The following is a 4,561-nucleotide window of genomic DNA, read 5'->3' as shown; positions in this document are numbered from 1 at the left end:
GCAGGAAGATCTCAGATGCTTGAGGCTGTGTTTTTTTCCAAGGAGAAATTCTCACATCCACCTCCTTTTCAGATTATAGAAAGAAACACTTATCTATGAAGCTTTAAGACTCAGAGACCCTGAATCTAGAATAAACTTTTTGTGTGTAGCTAAGTAGGACTAGTGAGTATTACAAATATTTTAATATATTCCATTGCTGCATTAAAATCCTTGGAAATAGAATTTTAATGATACAGAAAAACCTAAAGACAACCACACTGCCAGCAATTCCTGTCAGCCTGCAGCTGTCCTGGAGTCTCTGCTCCGCCAGCCTTTGCACTAGACAATAAAAGGGAGGAGGGGCAGAAGATAGGTCATGGCAGCCTGAAGAGGTGATGAATTTTACCTAAAGTCACAAATTAGATGATGAATGTTATACTCTGCCTTTTTGCCCTCGAAGAATGGTATGTTTGCCCTAAAGTTTCACTGAAACTGTCAATTTCAGTTTCAAAATATCATAGATTTTAGTAACAGTTACTTAGCAGCAAATATATTTCCAAGAGAGACACAACTTGAGATTCCAAACTTTAGTCACAGCTTTCCATTGCCCCATTTCCTGATTGCACTCCTGCCTATTCCAAAGTATCTGTAGCATGTCACCTTCTTTCTGATGCTCCAGAGTCTGGTGAAGAGATGTGAAATCTGTACACACACATTACTCAAACGTGCCTTTAGCATAAAAGTACTGTTCCAGACATACATGTATTTGCTGTTGTCATTGTAATCTGCATGGCATGTTGTATTGCACCTATAATGTTGTATGTTGTCATTGTTGATATGCTAATCTTGACATGGGCAGTTTATTTAATTAGTGAATAAATCAGGTGACAATGGATAAAGGTTTTTTCATTAGGACAATAAAAATGGCAGTGATTATGCTGGTTCTAGGACTGGTTAAAATTATCAGAGATTTTACTGCCCATGCGCAGTGGCTCACGCCTGTAATCCCAGTAGTTTGGGAGGCCGAGGCAGGTGAATCACCTGAGGTTAGGAGTTCAAGACCAGCCTGTCCAAAATGGCAAAACCCCGTCTGTACTAAAAATACAAAAAATTAGCCAGGCGTGGTGACCCATGCCAGTAAACCCAGCTACTTGGGAGTCTGAGGCAGGAGAATCACTTGAACCCAGCAGGCAGAGGTTGCAGTGAGCCAAGATGGCACTATTGCACTCAAGCCTGGGCAACAAGAGTGAAACTCCGGCTCAAAAAAATAAAAAATAAAAAAGATTTTCAGAGATTTCCCATTATTTAGGATGCAGGCAAAGCTGATAAAACAAAGAGACCTTCAAATACAGTGAATGATGGGGTTACTACTTCACATGCTCATCCAAAATCCAGGCTGCTGGGCCACACCAACCATCCTTAATACATAGCTTACATCTCTAGGTCTAAGGAAGTTTTACCAGTTGCATTTCCCTAATGTTAGGAATGGGAAAAGAGGGAGCCCAGAGGAAGTGATTTCTCTTTATGGAGATGACCAGAAGTTGCCACATGTATGGTCCTATCCCAGTCTATTATGCTGAATCCCATTTGGCTTTGCTTACCTCTAAGAGGGGCTGAGAAATGCCGTCTCCAGCTAGGCAGTGATGTTCCAAGATAAAACGCAGGGCATCCTTTTATTAAAAAGAAGAAAGAATAAAAATATGGAATACTTAACAATGTCTGTTGAATTCCTTTCACTGCTAACCAAAATGAAACAAGAATAGAAGCAGACTTAGCAGCAGAACAAGGAGAGGCCATTCATCTGTGTTATACAATTCCTTTCTGACACTTACATCCAGAAATGTTTGATGGTCAAAGTAGGACACATTCTGGTCTCTGGCTAATTAATTTAATATAGATTTATGGGAGCATTGATCCACCAAGTAAAATATCAGTTTTAGAGAGTATAGAAACAAGTGACCTACTGAGACCTGAACATCACTCCCCACTATATTTCAAGAGTTCCTAGCTTTCCTGCACAATATAGCAACTATTGGCCCAGCTATAGATCTTGTGAGTCCCATAATATGGGAGACCAACACTACGTGTCCTATGTTGTGAAAGGTCAACATACAGAGAACAAAAAGTGGACAACCAGTAGACATCAGCCTTAAAGGAATAACCCTGAATGCATCATCAACAACAACAATAATAAAAGATCTTGAATGTGTGTTTGGCAAGCATGTACAATTATATTCAACTTAGAATCTTTTTGTTTTGCAAACTGGTAAATGAAAAGGGCCATTCTCTCTACAGCTGAACCCTGTTTCTACTTTCATGAAGCATAGGTAACATCAGATAATTGATCATGGTATAAGCATAACTTCCTTTTTGTTAACCTTGCTAAAATAGAATTATATAATTTTAAGAGTAAAGCTCCAAAACCTCAGTTTATATAACTCAAAGTTATTTTAGTTCCTGCACATAGCAGATGAACAGTCTTCTGATAGCAAAACAAACAAACAAACAAAAAAACTTTGACAATTAAAATGTTGGTAATTTTATACAGAAAAGCTATTGGAAAAATATATATTTTTAAAATGTTAACTACAAAGAAAAGTAAATCATTCTAAAAATATTCTTGTCATTGCATTTTATGCAATTCCTAAAGAATAATGCATGCAAATTTAAGCCTGTTTCCTCTATGGAATCCATAATCATATTTGCAGCACTGTACTCAACAAGGCATATTTGCAGTTCAGAGATTGGTAGGTATTTTTAAAATAGCATATGATTTATGATTATACATAATAGTTGGAGAATTGCTTGGTGTGTTAGGGAAAATTCTCTACACATCTGGTCACAGAATGTTCTGTGCATACAATTGGGAAAGAACAGTCTCTTCAATAAATGGTGTTTGAAAAGCTGAATATCCACAAGCAGAAGAATGAAATTGGATCCTCATCTCATACCATATGAAGAAAAAAAAAAAAAAAAAACTCATCTCAAACTGGATTAAATATAAGACCTGAAACTATAAAACTATAAGAAGAAAACATAGGGGGAAAGCTCCATGACACTGATCTGGGCAATGATGTTTTGGATATGACACCAAAACCACAGGCAACAGAAACAAAAATAGACAAATGGGATTATATGGGCTTAAAAGCTTCTGCGCAGCAAAAGAAACAACAGAGTAAAGAGACAACCTAAAGAATTGGAGAAAATATTTGCAAATGGTACATCTGATAAGGAGTTAACGTTCAAAATACAAGGAACTCAACTTAATAGCAAGAAAACAACCTGATTTAAAAATGGGCAAGAGGCCTGAATAGACTTTCTCCAAAGAACACATACGAATATCCAATAAGCACATGAATAATGCGTAACATCGCTAATCATTAGGGAAATGCAAATTAAAACTACAATGAGATATTACCTCACACCTGTTTGAATGGCTTTTGTCAAAAAAATGAAAGGTAACAAGTGTTGGAGAGGAAGCAGAGAAAAGGAAACTCTTGTTCACTGTCAATGGGAATGTAAATTGGTACAGTATAAAGGCTCTTCAGAAAACTAAATGCAGAACTACTATATGATCCAGTAAACCCACTTCTGGATATATATTCAAGGAACTGAGATCAACTTGTCAAAGGGATAACTGCACTCCCATGTTTATTGTAGCATTATTCACATTAACCATGATAGGGATTAACCTAAAATGTCCATCAAGAGGTAATGAATAAAGAAAATGTGGTATGTATACATAATAGAATACTCTTAAGCCTTAAAAGAGGGGAAATTTGGACATTTATAACAACATGGATGAACCTGGAGGAAATTATGCTAAGTGAAATAAGCCAGGCATGGAAAGACAAATATCACATGATCTCACTTACATGTAAAATCTAATAAAGTAGAACTCATAGAAGTAGAGAGTAGAGCAATGGTTACCAGAGACTGGGAGGGTGGGAAGAGAGGAAAGAGGAGTTGTTGATCAAAGGGTACAAATTTTCAGATTGACAAGAGGAATAGGTTTTGAGATCTACTGTACATCAGGGTAACTATAGTCAATAATAATGTATTATACATTTCAAAATAGAGTGAATTTCAATGTCTCACATCATAAAAAATAATACATAAGTGAGGTAAGTGATGAACATGTTGACATGCTTGATTAGATCATACCACATTGTATACATATATCAAAACATCATGTTGTACCCCTTAAACGTACATAATTATTATTTGCCAGTCAAAAATAATATTAATAATACATTTTAAAATAAATAAAATATTGATAAAAATTATACAGAAAATCTATTCGAAAAATATACTGTTTTAAAATGCAACTACAAAGAAAAGTAAATCATTCTAAGCACATTTCTGCAGTTACCTTTTATGCAATTCCTAAAGGATAAGCTGTGTAAACTTAAGCCTTTTTATTTTATTGGATTCATAATCTTAATTTGCACCACTGTACTGAGCAAAGCATATTTGCAGTTCAGAGTTAGGTTAAATATTTTAAAAATATTATACTACTGACTGTATTTATGATTATATGTAATAGACTCCTCAGCTAGTTATTCTCTGTATGTATAATAAA

The sequence above is a fragment of the Sapajus apella genome, unplaced genomic scaffold, assembly GCF_009761245.1.
Source record: "Sapajus apella isolate SASKATOON/1434 unplaced genomic scaffold, GSC_monkey_1.0 scaffold1, whole genome shotgun sequence".
In the NCBI taxonomy this organism is placed as follows: domain Eukaryota; kingdom Metazoa; phylum Chordata; class Mammalia; order Primates; family Cebidae; genus Sapajus; species Sapajus apella.
The sequence above is the reverse complement of the archived record's forward strand: the minus strand, read 5'-3'. Positions refer to the sequence as shown.